General features: G+C 45.8%; 1 protein-coding gene across 4 annotated transcripts in view; it reads right to left on the bottom strand.

Moving 5' to 3' along the window:
- INO80D (INO80 complex subunit D) overlaps positions 1-23,420 on the bottom strand; it is a 114,541-nt gene that overhangs the window by 90,473 nt on the left and 648 nt on the right. The window lies entirely within an intron of this gene.

Genomic DNA, 23,420 nt, shown 5'->3' with positions numbered 1-23,420 from the left:
ATAAAAACCCTTTTGAAATTAAAGGAGGAACTTTATAATAAAAAAAAAAAAAAAAAAAAAAAAAAAAAAAATTAGTACGGGGGTAGAATCAATACACTACAATGTGCGAAGTTAAAAAAATACCGTAGAAGGGCCCTGTTGTCACAAAAAATAGCATTTTTGAGGGCATTTTCTTTTTTTAAAAAAACGGCTCCATTAACACTAACCACCACCTACTCCTAACACTAAACCCATTAATAAATCAGCCAAACCAGTGATTAAAAAGCATGGAGTTTGTCACCTGCTCCCAGCCAGCAGCTTTTTGTAGCTGCAAATTTTGCACCTCTGCCAGCAGTTACTTTTTTTGGGGGGGGGGGGGGATCAATGGTGCCTGCTATTTGTAGTTCCAATGTTTATCTAGCTGTTATTTGTAGTGGCTACATTTTTATAATGACTATACGTAGCCACCATTTTCTTTTTCCTGCTACAGCTGCTAGTCGTGGCTCTCTTTTATTTTTTAACATGGGTGCCTATAGCATCCCCTACGTTTTCCGACGCTCTTCATACTGGTCACTCAACAAGGATACTGATGAAGAAGCAGACAACAGCCATTTGAATGTCTGGGCCTTCAACTGTATCTTCCCTAAAAGGAGGTAGAGAGAGAGGGAGAGTGTGAGTGTTCTAAGGTAAGTATCTGATTTTGTACCCAAGCTTTGGCTCGGGTACACTTTAACTTTAAAGTATGTTACTGTTAAAACCCAAAAACTTAGGGATCTGGCCCCTTATTGGTGCCCCCAGCATAGGTTAGCCAGGTAGTTGCCTCCAGTACTGGTAGCCAGTATAGTTGCCCCCAGGATAGGTTAGCCAGGTATGTGCCCCCAGTATAGGTACAGTTGCCCCATGTATAGATGGGTAGCTAGTATTGTTGCCCCAGTATAGGTACCTCCAGTGCAGCGGCGGGGGAGAGCAGGCAGAAACTACTCACCTTCCTTCATCCAGTGACACGCAGCGTCTATTTTGTTCCTCCAAGGCATCGTCACTTTAATAACAGTGCCCCCCCCCTCCCCCCCCCCCCGTAATGACATGTGGCTATGTCATCCCACGGGGAGCTGTTACCGACACCCCTGAGAAGAAGTAGATAGTAGACGCGTGTGGCTGAAGGAAGGCGAGTAGTTTCTGGCCGCTCTCCATCGATGAGGCCGTTCTCTCCTCCCCCCCCCCCACATCCGCATTCCTCCCGCCAATGCACCACTCTTGTCCCTCCCCCTAAAACCGGGATTGTGCATGGTAGGTTTACCATGCACAATCAAACCGCAGCATACCGCATCAACCCTAGTGTGGTCACAAGGTCAGGTAGCTCAAAATACAGTGGTTTGCAAAAGAATTTTGCGCCCTTGAAGTTTTCCACATTGTCATATTACTGCCACAAACATGAATCAATTTTATTGGAATTCCACGTGAACGACCAATACAAAGTGGTGTGCACGTGAGAAGTGGAACGAAAATCATACATGATTCTAAACTTCTTCTAAAATAACTGCAAAGTGGGGTGTGCGTAATTATTCGGCCCCCCTTTGGTCTGAGTGCAGTCAGTTGCCCATAGGCATTGCCTGATGAGTGCTAATGACTAAATAGAGTGCACCTGTGTGTAATCCAATGTCAGTACAAATACAGCTGCTCTGTGATGGCCTCAGAGGTTGTCTAAGAGAATATTGGGAGCAACAACACCATGAAGCAGTGGTGCTCATCCGGATTCCGGATATCCGAACTTTTTTCAGCTATCCAATTCGGATGTATGATGTTTTTTAAAATCCGGATAGCTATCTGCGGATATTTGGCCGCATAACGCGGATATCCAGATCCAAAATACTGTAACTAAGGAGATGACATCCTGGAGCCAATCAGGGGGCTCCCAGCAGAAGCCCTAGCAACCAATCACAGAGGGGAACCCTGGCCAGCCCCACCTGACCTCATTGAGCCAATCAGAGGGCTCCCAGCCTAAACCCTGGCACCCAATCACAGAAAGGAACACTGGCCAGCCCCCCTGTAAAATAAGGAGGGCTGCCATGATGAGACATATCGTCTTAGCTTGCTGAATGCTCACTTAGAGACATGCTCCAGTGCTGGTGGCCTAGCAAGGGGGCTGTACACAGTTATATACCTAAAGCTGTTCAGTGATGAACCCCTTCATTACTATCACTACACTATTGTTAAATCATTAATTAGCTTGATTGATGTCATTGTATGACAGTCAGAGTGTGTGCTGCAGGCAGCTGCTATGTGTCTGTGCTGTGCAAAGACCAGCTGCTGCCTGCTGACCAGCTATTAGCCTTAGGTACAGGTTAGGTTAGGGATTGGGGGATAGGATGACTGTGTTATTGTGTAGTTAGTACTGTAGTACTGCAGTCAGTGTGCTAGTAGTTGTTATAGTAGTACTACTGTGTTAGCTTTCTACAGAGCTGCTGTGCTGTGAGCAGTGCCAGTGTGACAGTGTGCACTAGTGTCTTCTCCTCTCCTGTCTGTCACTCGGCACGTGCCACTCGGCACGCGCCACTCGGCCAGTGCCACGTCCGGCATGCGTTACACCTGCTGCTGCAATGCCCTGCTCCTGCTGCCTGTGCAGCTCCCACCGCCAGGCAGGGCCGGTTCTAGGTGATATGGGGTGAAAAAAAAAAACAAGGGGCCCCCAAAACAAACTACAGGGTCACTATCTTTTAGGGCTTAGATGGCAGACTTCAAGTCCATCTTGCATGCATATCCCCAGTGTGCCCCCCCCCCCCAATTACAAGGTCACTTTAATTTAGGGTTTAGGCTAAACCCTACATTAAAATGAAACTGTAATGGGGATGGGGGGGAGAGAACTGCGATTATGTATGCAAGATGAAGCCTACCACCTAAACCATACGCGCGGGGGGACGACAGACTGATGCACATGAAGCCCGCTATATAATGTAAGAGGGGGGGGGGGGTTGGGACAAACTTGCAGCTTGCTATCTAAACCCTAAAAGTGACCCTGTATTTGGAGCAACTTTGGGTACCTGGAGTTGGAGTTCACAGCCCTGGAGTTAGGCCTTGTTTCCATCTGCTTGCTTCTGTCCGCTTTTCAGCAACATGTATCAATCTAACATTGATGTGCTGATAAAAAGCGGACAGTGGCAGATAGAAGCGCACAGATGGAAACAAGGCCTTGAGTGACAATAAGGAGATTTCAAGTTTAACTGTAGAGAGAGGTATGTGGAAGCTGCCATATTTCCTATTAAGCAATACCAGTTGCCTAGCAGTCCCGCTGATTCTCTGCCTCTAATACTTTTAGCCATAGACCCTGAACAAGCATGCAGCAGATGAGGTGTTTCTGACATTGTCTGACAATATTAGCTGCATGCTTGTTAGAGGTGTGTGATTCAGACACTACTGCAGCCAAATAGTTCAGCAGGGCTGCCAGGCAAATGGTATTATTTAAAAGGTAATGAAAATGGCAGCCTCTACATACCTCTCGCCATAGTTATCCTTCAAGAAAACAAAGAAGCACTGAAGCTTCTGATGAAAATACAGGCCAACAGAGCATTAGTATTTGCATTTTACGGATACTTCACTATTGCTTCTTCCTTATGCCAAACGTGTGTTATATACCATATAAATACCAGCAGTAGGGGAACATTGCTGCAATAAATAATTCAAACTGCTTAAAAAAAAAAAAAAAAGTTTAAAATACTGTAATTTCAATAGGATTTGATTAGTATAAAAGCTTGGAGACAAGAAGGCGTCATTTATGCTGCATACACACTTGAGATAAAAGTCTTTGGAAAAGGCAAGATCGCAGACCAATTATACCCCATTCCATGTAGTATGAGAGCCATACTCTACACATTCTATTCTATGGAGCTGCACTCCCCATTAGATAAAATCTTTGCAAGATGCTGCACACAAAGATGCCCGTACACACTCAAAAGATCATTATCTGCAAAAGATCTCTTCCTGCAATAGATCCATTCCTGCAAAATGCATTCATAGTCTATGAGATCTGCAGATCATCATACACACCTTAACAGGCAATCATCTGCAGATCAGATCCACCAGGATGGATTTTCAGATCTGCAGATGATTGCCAGATATGCAGATGAAGTCTGTTAAACAAGGTGTGTATGAGAATCTGCGGATCTCATAGACTATGAATGCATTTTGCAGGAATGGATCTATTGCAGGAAGAGATCTTTTGCAGATAATGATCTTTTGAATGTGTACGGGCATCTTTGTGTGCAGCATCTTGCAAAGATTTTATCTGATGGGGAGTGCAGCTCCATAGAATAGACTGTGTAGAGTATGGCTCTCATACTACATGGAATGGGGTAAAATTGGTCTATGATCTTGCCTTTTCCAAAGACTTTTATCTCAAGTGTGTATGCAGCATAAGGCTGGGAGCACACTAAGCAGAATTGCATGCATTTTTCAGGAGTGCACTATTGAAAAACACATGCAATCCTGCTTAGTGTGCTCCCAGCCTAAAAGTATTTACCTTTAAACAAATACTGTAGGGGGGTTGGGGAAAATTAGTTAAACTTACCTGGGGCTTCTAATGGTCACCCGCAGACATCCTGTGCAGCCACTCGCCGATGCTCCGGCCCCGCCTCCGGTTCACTTCTGGAATTCACTGCGCCTGCGTTGCCGTGTCCTCGCTCTCGCTGATGTCACCAGGAGCATACTGCACAGGCCCAGTATGGTCTGTTCCTGCGCAGTCCGCTCCTGGTGACATCATCGGGAGTGAGGACACGGCAATGCAGGCAAAGTGGTTTTCAGACTTTAAAGTCTGAAATTCCAGAAGTGAACTAGAGGTAGGGCTGGAGCATCAGTGAGCAGCTGTGCGGGACCATTAGAAGCACCAAAGGGGCCCCTTACATACTTTATACCGCACTCCTCAAGCCAAATACCAGTACTTTTTTTTTTGTTTTAATGCCCTAATTCCCTATAAACTGAACAAGCGGCGCCCACAGCTCCTCCAGCGCCTAGGCATTCTGAGTCCCATGTAGCAAGTGCTTATGGGAGCTCAGTCTGTGGAGGAGGAGGCTTTTCCCGAAGGAGAAGACGGCGACGTTACCAGCCAGGAGCTACTGAGATTTCAAAGGCAAGGGGGTGGAGAGGGGAGTGGCGTTTTCACAGGCTGAGGGGTGGAGATGCAGAGCAGCTTGCCTGTGTAATGATTACAAGCAGAATATGGCTGCTCTCATTTGATCACAGGAGGAAATAAATCATATATGTTGAAGCTGTTAGCAGCAAGATTTACTGTGTAAACCATCTAAACTTTATATAAGATATATAGACAAGTTACTTGCTATAGATAGCTTTTCATCTTGACCCGCCCCCCCCCCCTTTTCCCCACTAGGGGGATGACCTGCTGGGGGGGGTGGGGGTGATCTGATCGCCGCTGCTCCGTGCGGCCGAGCGGGGGGTGGGGCAGGGGGGTGCTCCTCGAAGCCCCTTTCTGCAGCGGAGATTTGTCCTGTGCCGCCTCTGATTGGCTTCAGCCTATCACGCGGCGGCGATCCCTGGCAGCGCTGTAATGATGTAAACAGCGAGGATTTCTTCCCCTGCGAGCCGCGATCGAAGGCTCGCAGGCTATTCACGGAGACACCCTCCGTGAGCTCTGACATGGAACGTTTCCATGTAAAACCACAAACGCCCAGCGGCAGCCTATTGGCGTTAGCTGGTCGTTAAGTGGTTAAGGAATGGCGGTTGCTCCATCCAACTGCCAAAAAAGTGTGAAGCCAGCAGCCAGGCTGGCTAGCATCTTTGTATAAATCCTTTTCAGGGAGTGTCTTTACAAAGAATAAAGGCCATGGTGAGAATCCCCCATGAAGAGATGGACAAGCCCAAAACCTGTCAGTTCTGTCAGATTTTTACTACCTACTGTGACAGCAACATAGGAGAAAAGTAATTTATGGCTCAGTTTATACTGAAAAAAAAAAAATGTACTTCTTATTTGAATATGTTAACATTAATATTATTATTAAGTATTTATATAAGCGCTGACATATTACGCAGCGCTGTACAGTATATATATATATATATATATATATATATATATATATATATATATATATATATATATATATATATATATATATATATATATATATATATATATAGTCTTGTCACTAACTGTCCCTCAAAGGAGCTCACAATCTAATCCCTACCATTGCCATATGTCTATATTAAGTACTGTAATCTAGGGCCAAATTTTTAGGGGGAGCCAATTAACTTATCTGTATGTTTTTGGACTGTGGGAGGAAACCGGAGTGTCCGGAGGAAACCGACACAGACACGGAGAGAACATACAAACTCTTTGCAGATAGTGCCCTGGCTGGGATTCGAACCAGGGACCCAGCGCTGCAAGGCAAGAGAGCTAACCACTACGCCACCGTGCTGCTTTATGATTTTCGCGATAGTGGTCCGGCATGTAACATGCCTTTTTTGCCTTCATGTTCCATTAGCGTTTTTTTCCCCACAACACTGGTTTTCAATCACAATTAATTTCAGCACAATCCAGAAAATTATAACTGTGTTGAAAACTGCAATCGAAAACATGATTGGAGAGCTTTGGCAAAGACTGAATAATTAAAAAAAAAAAAAAAAAAACGAGCAGCTTTGGGGGAGGGTACCAAGACGCATGGCGATGCATGTAGTTTGAAAGTAACCTTAGACTGCCCTATACGGAAACAAATATTTACCCCTTAGTTACATATATTGCCATCACTCACTAGTTGGTCTAGCCGTTTGTTTATGAACCAGCAACCTGATTAAGCCGTCTATGGGTAGGTCTTCTCCCAGAATGTCAAGACAAGACAAGACAAATAACATTTATATTGCGCTTTTCTCCTTGCGGACTCAAAGCGCCAGAGCAGAGCAGCAGCCACTAGGGCGCGCTCTATTGGCAGTAGCAGTGTAAGGGAGACTTGCCAAAGGTCTCCTACTGAATTAGTGCTGGCTTACTGAACAGGCAGAGCCGAGATTCGAACCCTGGTCTCCTGTGTCAGAGGCAGAGCCCTTAACCATTACACCATCAGCCAACTGCTTGAATGTGAAGCTTCGTGTCAAGCGACATATCGCCTGGACTGAAAGTAATCATACTGACAGCAGATACAGAACATTGCTGAACCTAGACCTGATCACAACCTATTTTCTTACCCAAAATCCAGTTGATAAGCTTTTATTTTTTTTAAAGCAGCATATATTAAATTTGTCATGGTCCTCAAAATCCTTATAATATTTCACAATTAAAGATAAAGCTGTACTGACAATGCATTGAAAAAAAAACATAATTGCAGTTACTGTAATGCAGCATCTTGAAGTTGACACTATTCTAGCAAAGTGGCAAGATGCATTTTGCCGCTTTTTAAATAGCATTTCCCATTTATTCTATACAACCTCGCCTTATCAAATCTGTGACCCAAATAAAAATGTTAAACATGAATGCGAATTCCATGTACACAACAAAAATAATCTTATGGCTAAAAATCACTTTAGCTTTGTAAAACCAAGTAGAGTGTATTGGTATTTAAGCCATAAACTATACAGTTTGTGGTAGATCAGGCAAATCATCAAAGTCTTCTAGGTGGTGGGTCAGTTCAAACGATAATCGTTGTTAATCATAGGAAACCAAATGATAACGAATGATTGCTCCATTCATCTATGCCCGTGAGGCGAATTACACTCCTTCGGGTCCTCATTTTCAAACATAACGAAACAGTGATCTGACTGTAAATTGCTTGGTGTGTACCTAGCATAAGGTAAATAATAGGTGTACAAATTGATACATGGAGGAGTCTTATGGTGGCCACTAATGATCCAATTTTTTTCATCCAATCATACCATTGCTATGTAATATAATGCCCAATACATGGTCAGATAATTCTTATCAATCGAGCCACTGAAGAGCCAGATCGATACCGGTGGGGAGAACAATGGGAAGAAATGAGCGGCTGATTAGCAGCGCCCGCGGGGACGAGCGGGAATCGATATACACGGACGAGCGGTGACGCGCTGGCTCGATACCAACGCAAAAAATAACAGTGTATGCCCAGCATAAGGGACTGCTTATAGCATCCATTCATTATATTCACTCAGTTTACTCTTCTACTACATAGATTTGGTAAGATTAGATGAAAAAGATTGGATTAGTGGCCACCTTAAGCACGGCAGCAGCCCGTGAGCCAGGCTGCAGAGGTCAGGAGTGAGGACAACAGCACTAAAGCTCCAAACATGGCGTGGTCAAACCAACCACCAACAACAACCAACATTTGTAAAGCACTTGTCACCCATAAAACTAAAAGCACATAAGCATGGCTCAGACCAGTAATTGGTTGATTGGTATATATTGATACAGAGGAAGAATTCTATAAGTCTACAAATGCCACGCAACAGGTGACTTTTCAGTCTGGATTTGAACAGCTATAGCCTTCAGGGATAGGGCTATATTAGACAAGATTTCAGCAGATATTTTATCGAATATTAATCTTACTGTCACATCTGCTAACTTTAAAGTACCTGATCCAGGACAAAGCTATGGAAAGATTTCTTCTTGCCTGTAGTCCCTTCATGCTCCCACTGGCATCAGCCAGGCAAAAAACTGGCAAGTCTTATCAATATATGAATCATAAATTATGGTATGTAATAATTTTACAAGATCTTGACTAGATTCAATGTTTATATTGAATATATCATCAAATCTTAAGTAAATGTGAAGTGGAAAAAAAAAAAAAAAGTTTGATATTCGCCAGCGGAGAGTATAGGTTCTGAATCCTATAGAGCCTTACCGGTCCTCTCTGCTTCCCATAGTTCAGTCTCTGAACTATGGGACGCAGAGGTGCTTCACTTGTGGACTGCAAAACAAATCAAGGCACCAGACTTACAACAAGGCCACAGTTGATTTCAAAGCTCCCTAAAATGTAAGGCAGTTAAGAGTATCAGGAAACCACACATCGCCATTTCTTAAAGTGAAGGTTCGCCGCAAAAGTAGTGAATGAGTGTTGGAAAATCGACAATGCTATTTATTCACGGTTACAAAAGTGGTGAACTATATTTTCTTTTTCTTTCAAAAGTGTAGAAAACCATTTAGCATCTATTAAACAGCTGTTCAACACTGTATAAATAAGACAATGGACACTTATTGCAAATAATTATCAGCAAAAGTGGAGACAGGCAAATAATTTCTTCTGATCGCCTGTTTTATAAATACGGTGGTAAAGTGCTGTTATTCCTGAATTTTTTCCTGAAATGGGAGGTCTTTGCTGCCAGAGACATGGAGACAGCTGCACCCCTGTGGGACATGGTCTGTGCCCACCTCAACCACCTCACCAGTACCACCAAGCGGGCTCCAGACAAACGCTGCTACAGAGGCTGCAGGTCAGGTACACTTGTGAGACTCAAAAGGAGAGGTCTGCGCACTCCCCTCCCTGCCATTCTACTAGCAAATCTCCGATCCCTCCCAAACAAGCTGGACGAACTGCTTATTCTGCTCGGCAGCAAACATGCTCTTGCAGGGTGCACACCTATCCTCTGCTTCACAGAGACCTGGCTGAAGGACAACATCCCGGACAACTCTGTGCTCCTACCAGGATACAACCTTATCCGAGCGGACCGCGATCTGTCCCTATCCGGAAAAAGCAAAGGGGGTGGCATCTGCCTCTACATCAACACCGCTTGCTGCTCCAACACCACCACCCTGTTCAAGTGCTGCACTCCAGACATCGAGCTCCTTATCTCAAACTGTAGGCCTGTGTACTCCCCCAGAGAGTTCTCCTCCTTTGTCCTTGTCACAGTATACATCCCACCGAATGCTGACACCGCAGCTGCCATCCGCAAGCTAGGTGACTCCATCACACGGTGGGAGACATCCCTCCCGGACTCCCTCTTCATCATCCTCGGGGACTTCAACAAAGCCAACCTCCGCCAGGAGCTGCCCCGCTACAGACAGCACATAACGTGCCCCACCAGGCAGGAGAACACCCTGGATCACTGTTACACTGTGCTTAAGGACGCATACAAGGCTACTCCTTGGGCTGCCCTCGGCAACTCTGACCACTGCCTCATCCACCTGCTTCCCACCTACAGAAGGCAGCTTGCGGCCACAAAACCAACCCTGAGGACTGTAAAGAAATGGTCAGAGGAGGCGAAGCAGCAACTTCAGGCCTGTTTCGAATGTACCGACTGGTCAGCCCTGGAGTCACCTTGTCTGGAGGAATGGGCTGGTAATGTTACATCCTACATCAGCTTCTGCGAGGAGACATGTATCCCGACGAAGACATTCAAAGTCTTCCCCAACAGTAAGCCGTGGTTCAACGGCAAGCTACACCGGCTCCGGAAACTCAAGGTGGTAGCTCACAAATCCGGCACCCCTGAAGAGTTCAGAGAGGCCAGGAACGCCCTTAACCGTGAACTCAAGACAGCGAGGAGGAACTACTCGGACAAGCTGCGTCTGAACCTCCAGTCTAACAATCCACGCGATGTCTGGAGAGGCTTAAGGGCAGCCACAAACCTAAAACCTCCCCCTCAGCATGCACCACCTAGCACAGACCTTGTTGAGGAACTCAATGAGTTCTATTGCAGATTCGAGAAGGAACCCTCCGCACTCGGAACACAAGCAACCCCACCAGAGGGACCACCAGCCTCAGCTCCGGTACCAGTCCTGGAAGCTGACGTCCTGAAACACCTCCGGCAGCTCAACCCCAGGAAGGCCTCGGGCCCGGACGGTGTATCATCAATGTGCCTGAGAACCTGCACAACCGAGCTTGCCCCTGTCCTCTCCTCTCTTTTCAGCAAATCACTAACGCTGGGTAAAGTACCTGCCGGTTTCAAAAAAATCCACGATCATCCCAGTCCCCAAGAAGCAGGGGATCTCTGATCTCAACAACTACAGGCCCGTAGCCCTCACTCCCACCATCATGAAGATCCTGGAAAGACTGGTCCTCTCTCACCTTAAGCGATTCACTGACCCCCTCCTGGACCCACTTCAATTTGCATACAGGGCAAACAGGTCCATCGAGGATGCCATTAACCTTCCTGGCGGTAAGCCCGAGCTGAGCTCGGGCTATGCCGCCGGAAGGCACCGCTCAGGCCCCGCTGGGCCGATTTGCATAATTTTTTTTTTTTTTGCTGCACGCAGCTAGCACTTTGCTAGCTGCGTGCAGTGCCCGATCGCCGCCGCTACCCGCCGATCCGCCGCTATCCGTCGCGCCGCAGTCGGAGGGGCTGGGGGGATGCCGCTGAGCAGCGGCTATCATGTAGCGAGACTTTGTCTCGCTACATGAAAAAAAAAAAAAATATTTAAAAAAAAAAAGATTTGCTGCCCCCTGACGATTTTTTAGCAAACCGCCAGAAGGGTTAACATTGTTCTGTCATACATCACAGAACACCTCGATGGTCCCGACACCTATGCCAGGATCCTCCTCCTTGATTTTAGCTCGGCCTTCAATACAATCTGCCCAAACATCCTATACGACAATCTGGTACAACTTGGCCTCGACCTCACTCTGTGCTCCTGGATCAAGGACTTCCTCACAAACAGGACGCAACTAGTGAAGCTGGGCAGCTCCTCCTCACAGGAAAGAACCACAAACACAGGTGCCCCGCAAGGATGTGTACTGTCCCCAATCCTTTTTTCCCTTTACACAAACAGGTGCACATCAACTGACAACTCTGTCAAGGTTATAAAATTTGCAGATGACACCACCATCCTTGGCCTCATCGGCAGGGACGGTGAACTCGCATACCGGAACGAGATTGAACGCATCTGCAGGTGGTGCAAGGATAACCAGCTGGTACTGAACACAGCAAAGACAGTTGAACTGATAGTGGATTTCAGAAGGCGTCCTCCCACACTCGACTCAGTCTCCATTGAAGGCACCAACGTCTCCTGGGAGTCGAGTGTCCGGTTTCTAGGCGCCAACATCACCAAGGACTTAAAGTGGGCAGAGAGCACCTCCAAGGTCCAGAAGAAGGCCCAGCAGAGGCTGTTCTTCCTGAGGCAGCTGAGGAAATTTGGGATGCCGCGGGAACTGAGGACAACATTGTATACTGCCACCATCGAGTCAATTCTTTGCTCCTCCATAGTCGTCTGGTACACAGGCGCTACTGCGAGCGACAGACTCAAGCTTCAGAGAGTTATCGATACCGCTGAGAGAATCATTGGGTCACCCCTTCCACCTCTTGACCTCTTACACACCTCCAGACTGTGGTCAAGAGCAAATAAAATACGAAATGAACCCTCTCACCCCGGCAGTCGGTACTTTGTCTGCCTGCCTTTGGGTCGCCGCTACAGATCCATCCCCACCAAGACCACCAGACATCTAAATACTTTCTTTCCCCAAGCCATCCGCTTGCTAAACTCGAGCCACCACCCTCGCAAAGCACGGTAGACTTGCACTGCTGCCCATATCATGTTGTAACCCTGTAGTAAATGCTTGTTAGATGTAATGCCTCTGTCGCCAAAAAGTAGATTGTATCTATCGCACTGTCTTTTGATCTGTTTGTACTTTCTTCTGATCTGTGTGTATAACGAACTTTTCAGGCCGTGTGTTCCACAAAAAATTCCGGGTGCGATGTTTGTCGCACTCGGCGAATAAACTGATTCTGATTATTTCCAGGGCTATGGAGTCGGCATCAATGAGTTGGAACAATTTTGGGTACCTTGAGCCGGAGGTTTTATAAACTGAGAAGTCAGAGTTGGAGGATTTTTGTACTGACTCCACAGCCCAGGTAATTTCTGGCCAATTTCGGCCCGTTTACAGGATCAAGAAGAAGCGACCAGCGCACGGACCAAACAGCCACGGCTAAGGCGACTTCCCCCCTTGGGTGAATTCGGCACACCGGCTCCTGCTGTTGTCCATGAAACCGAGGTACTCCGGCTCCTCCGTAAGCTAAATCCCAGGAAGTCTTCTGGCCCGGACGGAGTGTCGTCGATCTGCCTGAGAACTTGTGCCGATCAGTTAGCCCCTGTGCTCTCATTCAACCAGTCACTATCTGAGGGCACAGTCCCCTCTCCTGTTTTAAGCGGTCCACAATTGTACCAGTCCCCAAAAAAACAGGCAGCACTGAGCACAACAACTTCCGACCGGTGGCCCTGACCTCTAACATCATGAAGCTCCTCGAGCGGCTGGTTCTTGCCCATCTGAAGAGGTTCACGGACGCCAACCTTGAGCCACTCCAATTTGCATATAGGGCAAACAGATCCGTGGAGGACGCCATCAATGCCAGCATGGCATACGTCTCGGAGCACCTAGACAACCCTGCCTCCTACGCTAGGATCCTGTTCCTGGACTTTAGCTCAGCGTTCAACACAATCCTGCTCACTAATCTGACGCAGCTCGAAGTAGATCCCACCCTTCGGGCATGGATCAAACACTTCCTGACTAATAGAACACAACAGGTGAGGCAGGAAAACTGCTACTCCAGCGTCAGAATCACCAATACAGGGGGCTCCACAAGGCTGCGATTTGTCACCTCTACTGTTCTCCCTCTATACCAACAATTGCATCTCATCCGCTGACTCTGTGAAGGTCATCAAATTTGCGGACGACACCACCACCATCATCATCGGCCTAATTGGCAGAAACTGGGAGCATGAATACCGCAGTGAAGTCGAGAGCATCTGCAGCTGGTGCAGAGACAACAACCTTGTACTCAACACAGCTAACACGGTGGAATTAGTCGTAGACTTCAGGAGGAACCCCTCCCCCAACCTGTCCTCATTGGGGGAACCGAAGTCTCTAGGGTGTCATCTGTACGGTTCCTCGGCACGGCCCACACAAACAACCTGAAATGGGGGCAAAACACCATCAGAGTTCAGAAGAAATCTCAGCAGAGGTTATTCTTTCTGCGCCAACTGAAGCGATTCGGCATGCCCCGGAAACTGCTAACCAGCTTCTATACTGCCACCATAGAATCCATCCTCTGCTCCTGTCATTGTCTGGTACGTGGGCGCAACGGCCAGCGACAAACACAAACTGCAGAGAGTCATAACTGACGCAGAGAAGATCCCCGGGTCTCCTTTTCCACCTCTTGATCTCCTCCACTCCGCTAGGATGATGAAGAGAGCCACCATGATCTCCCGGGACCCCTCCCACCCAGGCAGCCGCTACTTCGAGCTCCTCCCTTTGGGCCGCCGCTACAGGACCTTAACATCCAAAACCACCAGGCAGGAGAACTCCTCCTTCCCCCAAGCGGTTCAGCTGCTTAACTCCAACCTTCCCCCGTCAAGGCCCGCCTACTAGCATGCCATAGTGGCGTCGTTCAGCCAGCACTCGCCGTTTGCCTGCCCTGGTCCCCAATGCCCAGGGTCCGGATGGGGGGTCACTGTCATCGTTTTCATCACCATTACTATCATTATCCTACTATCATCAGCAGTAGTACTATTGGACTAACTGATGCCTTGGGACTGTTATATGAGAAGGACATATCTATACCACTACTAGTTTGTAACCTGTATAAATTGTTAATTGTATGTGCTGTGTGTCTGTCCTCTTATACTAGGTCTATGCCATGTGTACCATAAGCAATTCAGAGTATGGCTCTGCTGTACTTGGTGAAATAAAGGGATTCTGATTTTACTTACCTGGGCTTCTTCCAGCCCCTGTAAGCTTGTATGTCCCTTGCTAGCCTTCTGTTTGTTCACATGTTTGGCCCACTTCAGCACCCAAGTTGCGCAGTACTGCACATGCACTGGCCCAGTGGCATGTGTCTTTGATGGCACTACTGTGGCTGGGAGCACTCTACGTCAACCCTTCAGTTTGCCCCCCTCCCTCTGCTGAACAGTAACATTGCCCTAACAGCAGAGTCACTTCAGCAGAAAAGGAGGATTGCAGGATGAATACACAAGACAATAATTACATTTGCCCATAACTGGAGATAAGAAAGCTTCTCCTGCTCTCTACTCTGGAAAATAAAAGATTTTTACACACAGGGAAATCGCGATGTGGGGCACGAAAATTTTAAAATCATGAAAGCAACATTTTTTTGTGTACATTTTTCCCGCGTCCCACCGCGTAAAACTACAGCGCAACTCTCTTTCCAGTCCGATTCCCCTGCAGCCTCTTCCTACTTCCTCTCCAAGGCATCATCGCATTGGTAACAGCGTCCCCTGAGATGACGTAACTGCATGTCACCACAGGGGGTGCTGGTACTAACGCGAGGGACAGCTGGGAGAGGAAGAAGAAGGAGGTTGCCAGTGTCATCCCAGAAGGTAAGTTGTTACTATACCAGCTCTCCCCCGGTTGCTACACCTACACTACCTGGCTACCTACAATGGAAGCACCTACCTAGCCATTATTAGAGGCAACGATACTGGCTACCATTCTGGAGCCACCTACCTAGCTAACCTATTAGGCAACTATACCTGGTGGCATCTACCTAGCTAACCTTTACCAGTGGCAACTATACCGGCTACCTATACTGGAGGCACCTACCTAGCAAACCTATACTGGGTGCAATGTGAATTTAGTGCTAAATCTTGATTTGAAGAAATTTGTGAAAAAAAAAAATCAAAATCACAATTTTTGACAGAAAATAAAATAGATAAATCACAATTCAATTTTTTTTTTCTAAAATTCTGCAGGCCTAGTGAGAATGCTTTCAAATGTTCATTTATGTAACTAATAGAGTAGTTACTGAAATTATAATCCCACTTTAAATGTGACACCAGACCTGTATAGGTTCTAAAGTGTACCTGGGGCTTCCTTAAGTACTTTAAGCAGACCTGAACTCAAAATGTGCTCTCTGCTCTAAAAGAATACCATTTAAACAAAAACATTTTTTGTTACAAGGTTGATACAAATCTTAAAATGAATCTGCAGTGTTTCTACTTCCTGATCCATGGAAGCAGACATACAGTATTGTTAACATTCTGTGCTTTTAAAATGAGCTTATCTGCCATCTCTGCCATGGCAGTCATGTGACACAGGGGAGAGATCAAATTATAACTTGTGATTAGACCCAAATGAGGGGGAATTAAATAGGCTAAACTCTAAATACATACAGGGTGCATTTCTCTATGGTTTCCTTATGTCTTGTGCAAGAGATCAGGGCCACTTTAAGGCCACTTGTCCTTCGCCGTCTCCCCAGGTGGCTCCGGTAACTTGCTATTCAGTCCGAAAGCCTGGCCGAGTCATGCAATGGGGGAAAAGCGCCTGGCCAGGCATGCGCGATGAAGCACGAGTCAGCCAGGCTTTCGGACTCTACTGCAAGTGACAGGAGCTACCCGGAAGGAGGGCGAGGGACGAGCGGCCTCCAGCTGCTTAACCTCCCTGGCGGTAAGCCCGTGCTGAACACGGGCTATGCCGCGCAGGAGGATTTCTCAGGCCCTGCTGGGGCGAGTTGCATACTTTTTTTTTGCAACACACAGCTAGCACCTTGCTAGCTGCGTGTGCACTCTGATCGCCGCCACGCCGATTAGCCACTGCCGCTCGCCCCCCCCCCCCCCCCGACCCCGTGCGCTGCCTGGCCAATCAGTGCCAGGCAGCGCTGAGGGGTAGATCGGGACTCCCAATGACGTCACGACCTCATGCCGCCCGTCGCCATTGGGGGAAGCCACCCAGGAAATCCCGTTCTTTGAACGGAGGCGATCATGTAGCGAGCCCTGGGCTCGCTACAGGATTTAAAAAAAAAAAATTTGAAAAAAAAAAAACTGCTCTGCTGCCCCCTGGCGGTTTTTAATAGACCGCCAGGGGGGTTAAGGAAGCCCCAGGTAAGTATGGAACCTGAGACTCTTCTGGTCTCAGGTTCCCCTTAAAGGACAATTGAAGTGAGAAGAATATGGAGGCTGCCATATTTACTTACGGTACTTCTAAACAATACCAGTTGCCCGGCAGTCATGCTGATGTATTTGGTTGCAACACCATCATCAAGCATGCAGCTAATATTTTCAGATCTAACAATGTCAGAAACAACTAATCTGCATATGCCTTTTTTAGGGTCTATGGCTAAATGTATTAGAAACCAAGAATCAGCAGGACAGCCAAGCAACTGGTATTGTTTAAAAGGAAATAAATATGGGAGCTTCCATATCCCACTTGCTTTAGTTGTCCTTTTAATAAAATTTGAAGCACCAGATTAGCACAGCCATACATTTACAGCACAGCTACCTCAGGAAATGCGCCGTTAATATTGGTCAACCCCTCCTGATGCCGTATTACCATGAAGAGTGGTATACTGGGAGGCATCAACCAACCATCTCTGGTACAAGATTATAGCAAAGCAAACCAGCACCTGCTCAATCATACTGGAAATATCAATACCATGGAATGTTTCTTCCGTATTTGTATAAATATACGACTGCAATAGTATTGTTGGCGCAAACAGTCCTATTATGAGTTGCTTTTTTCTAGCCATCCTTGCAGAGAAATAATTCTCCATAAGGAGGCTATATACAGAGATCTAATGATTAGGGAAGCCACTGAGATGAAAATAATTCTGAGTTGCTGCAAATATTTATGCTAACTTTATGTAAATGTAGCAACTTAAAAATGAACCAATCAAATGCTGCTGCTGCATTTAGCCCATTTTCACGCTGCTTATATTTGTACAAAAATTAGCAACAGTGTTTGTTGTATTTGCATCTAACTGACCATCCGGACTAAGTAAAGTGGTCTGCAGTCCAACTGGACTGGAGGAAAGAATTTCTAATAAACTGATGCTCCAGGTTCCTGAAACTTAAGGTAGGTACACACATCAGATAAAAGTCTTTGGAAAATGAAAGATCACAGACCAATTTTACCCCCTTCCATGTAGTATGAGAGCATAAACCAACAGTATATTCTATTGAGCTGAACTCCCCACAAGATAAAAATCTTTGCAAGAACATGTACACAAAGATGCTGTACACATGCAAAAGATCAGCATCTGCAAAATGCATTCATAGTCTATGATATCTGCAGATCTCATACACACCTTGTTTAACAGACATTTATCTGCAGATCAATCATCTGCAGATCTGAAGATCCATCCAGGTGGGGATGTTATCTGCAGATAAATATCTGTTAAACAAGGTGTGAGGTATGAGATCTGCAGATATCAGACTATGAATGCATTTTGCAGGAACTGATCTTTTGCAGATACTGATCTTTTGCATGTTTACAGCATCTTGTGTACAGCATCCTGCAAAGATTTGTATCTGAATGGGAGTTCAGCTCAATAGAATAGACTGTAGGTACAGGTAGTCCCCGACTTACGAACGACCCTCCGATACGAACGGCATGGATTCTCTGTTTCCATGGGAACAAGTCAAACATTTTTTTTTCCAAATTGGACTTGTAGTGTTTGAGAAAATCGATTTAAAAAAACAAACAAAAAAAACCCCAAAGAAAACATGGCTTTTAAAGTTGTTTAAACAGGTACACATAGCTGAGGTGACACAGAGGGATACACTGGAGGCACAGAGGAGGTACAGGGGACAGAGATGGCACAATGTTCCGACTTTAGAACAGATTCAGGTTAAGAATGAACCTACAGTCCCTATCTCGTTCGTTAACCGGGGACTACCTGTATATGCTCTCATACTATATTGAAGGGGGTAAAATTGGTCTGTGATCTTTCTTTTTCCAAAGACTTATCTGATCTGTGTACCCACCTTCAGGCTAGGTAAAAAAAAAAAAAAAAGAAAAAAAAAGGAGTTTCCAATTTTATTGTAGAAAAGGTAAAGATCAAGTGATAATTTAACACTTTCCATGTGGAATTTATCATACATTGCAGCAGCATTTATAAAGGTACATTATGTTACAATAAATCAGAGCAAATTTGGGTACCTGGAATCGGAGTCTATGGTTTCATCAACTTGAGGAGTTGATTTTTGTACCAACTCCACAGTGACAGCAGGGCTGTGGAGTCGGAGCAATTTTGGGTACCTGGAGTCAGAGGTTTCATAAACTGAGGAGTTGAGTCGGATGATTTTTGTACCAAATTCACAGCCCTGGTAAGTATTAGACTAAGGAGTCGGAGTCTAGGAGTCTGAGCCATTTTGGGTACCTGGAGTCGGATGATTTTTGTACAGACTCCACAGCCCTGCCCACAAGTAATGCCTTGCTCAACACTGCAGTTCTATCAATTCTCATTACTGTATATACTCTCGTACAAGTCGAGTTTTTGGGACCAAAAATGTGTCCCAAAAGTGGGGGTCTTGGCTTACACTCGCGTCACTAACTCGAGTAGTACTGGGGATGTGCCACCCCTGGAGCTGCATGTGGTGTGTTACCCTGTGCGCGGTGTTAACTTTTGCACCCCCCTACCGCCCGCCCGCTGGAACGGTGCTGTCTCTCCCTCCCCACCCCCAGCGTCTTGTGGTGTGTGCCATCCCCCGCTGTAGCTGTGCGCGGTGCTGTCCGTGCCGGCATGTGATTTCCTCCTTCCATGCTAAAGCCACGTGAGCCGCTGTCACCCGTAGAACCTGTGTGCGGTGTGTAAGCTGTACGCGCCGGCATGTATTATCCTCCCCCCAGCTACGTGTTCAGCTGTCCCCCGCCAGAGCACTGTATTAATCTCTGCACTGCTGCTGGCATGTGGCCCCCCTGTACGCCAGAGTGGTGTGAAATTGTATTACTGTATTGGCTTTTAATGTATTACTGCAAATTGTATTGAGAAAAGATGCCTTGGAGGGGATCTAATTAACATGTACAAATACATCAGAGAGCAATATAAAAGCTTGGCGGATGAGCCTTTTGTCCCTAGGCCTTCTCAAAGGACTAGAGGACATGATCTGCGCCTGGAGGAAAACAGTTTTAGCCATTTATTTAGGAAAGGGTTCTTTACAGTAAGAGGTATTAAGATGTGGAATGGAAGTACCGGTAGTTATGGCAAATTCTATACCTGCATTTAAAGGGGGCTTAGATGCTTTCTTTGCGTTGAAAGACATCCATGGCTACAATTACTAGGTAATGCCCAGTGATGTTGATCCAGGGATTTTATCTGATTACCATCTGGAGTCGGGAAGGAATTTTTTTCCCTTTTGGGGCTAATTGGACCATGACTTGCTTAGGGCTCTTTCACATCACAGGGTGCGTTGGAGAACGCTCAAAGCATACGTTTTGTTGTATGCTTTTTAATGCGTTTTGATATGCGTTGCACTGCAGTGAGTGTGCGTTTTTATTCCCGTTTTCAATGCGTTACAGCACATAGAAAAACGCAGGTAATTTTTTTTCTTTTAGTTTTCAACTTTCTACATTGTTCCTCTGTTGCATTCTGGGACTGATTGCCTGCGTTAACGGATTAAAAACGCGCATAGTGTGCGTTTTACATTGACTAACATTGTAACGCATAAAGCTAGCGTCGGCCGAAAAACTGCGCCTGGGTGCAGTGTAACGCAACGCACAAAAAGGCTGCGTTATATGTGAAAGCAAAAATGAAAGTCTATGGACTTTCATTTCACCTTGGGTAACGCAAACTTTACCCTTTGCGTTGAAACGCAGAAAATCTGCCCTAATGTGAAAGAGCCCTAAGGGTTTTTCGCCTTCCTCTGGATCAACAGGGATATGTGAGGGAGCAGGCTGGTGTTGTACTTTGTTCTCTGGTTGAACTAGATGGATATATATCTTTTTTCAACCCAAATAACTATGTATTATTGTATTTGCAGAGTCCTCACTCCATCTTTGCCTCGTCTGTCCGTCCGGGGTCTCTATGATCCCCTGCAGTGGCGCATAAAATGTGACAAGCCACCAGAGGGCGTCATACAGATGGAGTGAAGAGTCTGCAAATGCCGGGTAATTCAATTTCACACCGCTCTGGCGTACAGGGGGGGGTGGGGATATCACATGCCAGCATCAGCGCACAGATGAATACATCGCTCCGGCAGGGGACAGCTGAACATGTGGCTGGGGGGGATAAATGCCGGCACAGACATCTTTACACAGGTCCGGTCTGCTGATGAAACTACATGCAGCTCCGGGGGGGGGGGGGGGGGGGGGGGTTTGGGGGAGACTGCACAGCCTAAAATGCAATGCATGCAGCTCCAGCAGGGATACTGAATTCAAATATAAGGCTTAAACCAATCAACAAGCTTTACTGTAAAACTTCCTGCAGACCTGTCACCTATTGGGTCACTAGTAATGACCAGAGATGGATTAAGATGTAATGGGGCCTTAACCTCCTTGGCGGTTCAATTTTTCCGCCAAGGAGGCTGCATTGCACTTTTTTGAAATTTTTTTGTTTTGTTTCATGTAGCTACCTGAGTGGTAGCTACATGAACCACCACTAGAGGGCGCATGTGTCCCTCTAGTCCGATCGCCGCCGGCAACAAAAGTAAACAGAAGATTGCGTATAGATTGCGATCTCCTGTTTGGCTTCTCCTGTCGCCATGGATACGATCGGAATGACGTCACGTTTTTGGTATAAGGGGGGGGGGGGGGGGGGTCGGCTTATACTTGAGTATATACGGTAGATTGCATGCTAACCATGACTGACTATTGATGTGTTGTGTGCATAAGGAACTGATCAGTGATCAGAATCTTAGATTATAAATGATTGGTTAGCCACATCGGTGGAAAATTTTTAATTCTATGACCAATTTAAAGCAAACCTGTAAGGTTTGCTACTGTCAATTTGGAATACTTACCTTGGGAGGGGCAAACCTCTGGATCCAGTCCTCCTCAGCCAAGCCAATCCAACAATGAGAACCCCCGAAGCAGTACCACAGACCCACTCATTTTTCAATGGAAAAAGCCATACCTAATCTGGTCAATGGTACTGCACAGGCCACTCGCGCTTGCTCAGTAGCATAGACTTAATCAAGCTCAGCTTTTTCCACTGAAACCCAAGTAGCCCCCAAGCAATTTTTCAGGGGTCTCAGCACTGGAACAGGCGAAGCCTCTCCAGGATCCAGAGGCAAGTACCCAATGAAGGCACTTTTTTACCTACAGATACACTTTAACCTCCCTAGCGGTATGGACAGAAATGTCCGTTCAAAAAAAACATGCTGTGAACAGTATAAACATGCATACACATCAATACTCTCCTGCACTGTATACTAGACCCTTGCTTGACACATTTTGGCAAGTTACAGAGAAAAAAAAGTTTTAAAAATACATTTTATCACTGTTTGCACAGAAATCCTGGGGAAATTGAACGCTGGGTAGGCCTCCCTGGTGTTTTGATTATTTCCAGATTTAGGGTCTAACAGCCATGCAATTTTTTCACAAGCTTTTATGCTAGGTACACTATGAGATTTTTTTGGCAGATTTACTGTCAGATTGATACTTCCAACCCGCCCAATCTGATTTCCGATCAACTTCCAAAAGAAGTAAACGCAAAACAGTCGGAAATCGTTGGGAACTCAGATCGGACATGTTGGAAATAATCGATCTGTCAGTAAATTTGCCAGAAAATCTCAGTGTGTACCTAGATTTAGACCCTAAAGACCAAGAAAAAAAAAAAACACCACAGAAAGATCTGCAGCAGCTCCTGCACATAACGCACTCAGGCACAGGATTACCGTTCTGAGCTGCGGATTTCCATCCCGAGCCTGACTCGGGATTACCGCTAAGGAGATGAAGTGCGATTTACTACCATGGTCTTGTTAGAAATGTAGCCAACCACTGCTCCATTGCTAGCAAATCAAATTTCAACAGCACTGACTAGCAGCAGATCAACACAATGTTCCACTACTACTACTTGCTTGAAAAATAGAATGTAAATTTGGCAATTTCCACCCACTGATCATGTTGATAGTGTGGGAATCATCCATGACTGTGGCCTTAGTTCAGATCACACAATCTCTTTTTGCAATATCTACTGAAAAGCCAGAATTGCCTTTGAGCAGTCAATTTAACAAGGTTTACATTCTAAAAATGTATATTGGAGGCCAATCCTGATATCAATGTTAATGAACGCACATAAAATACTTCATCTCAGCTTGTCATAAACTTTCTATTATACTGGAGAATGTTTAACAGTCATTCAACATGGTTAGCATTATGTCGCAGGTTCAAGTCATGGCAAGGACACCATCTGTGTAACTGCATCTGTCACATCCCAAAAACTTACAAAAGATTAAAGGCCTTCTTCTTCTACCCTGACCCAGAAAAAAAAGCACACATTTCATCATTTTCCAGACAGCAACCCCTCTTGGATATATGGACATTAACTGACATTTCACAAAAAAAAGTAGCTGTAACGTATAGAAAGGTAGCGCTTCACACTGTTTTTTTTAACTACCCTAAGGCTAAATTCACACTATACACATTGCAAAACACCAGGCGTAACAAAATCGCACACTCTGCTATGGTAACATGTTGCAGTAAATGAACTGCAGTAAGTGAATTTGGATAACATGGACCATCACTGCACAGAGTTGGGAACATGCTCATACAATTCTACATAAACACGCAACACAGCAACGCACATGCAGTGAATGTAGCCTTAGGACACTTACTGGTGGTTTAATGTACTTTGCAAACTGCAATAATAAATGTCAT

This window comes from Hyperolius riggenbachi, chromosome 7, assembly GCF_040937935.1.
Source record: "Hyperolius riggenbachi isolate aHypRig1 chromosome 7, aHypRig1.pri, whole genome shotgun sequence".
Lineage (NCBI taxonomy): Eukaryota > Metazoa > Chordata > Amphibia > Anura > Hyperoliidae > Hyperolius > Hyperolius riggenbachi.
The sequence above is the reverse complement of the archived record's forward strand: the minus strand, read 5'-3'. Positions and strand labels throughout refer to the sequence as shown.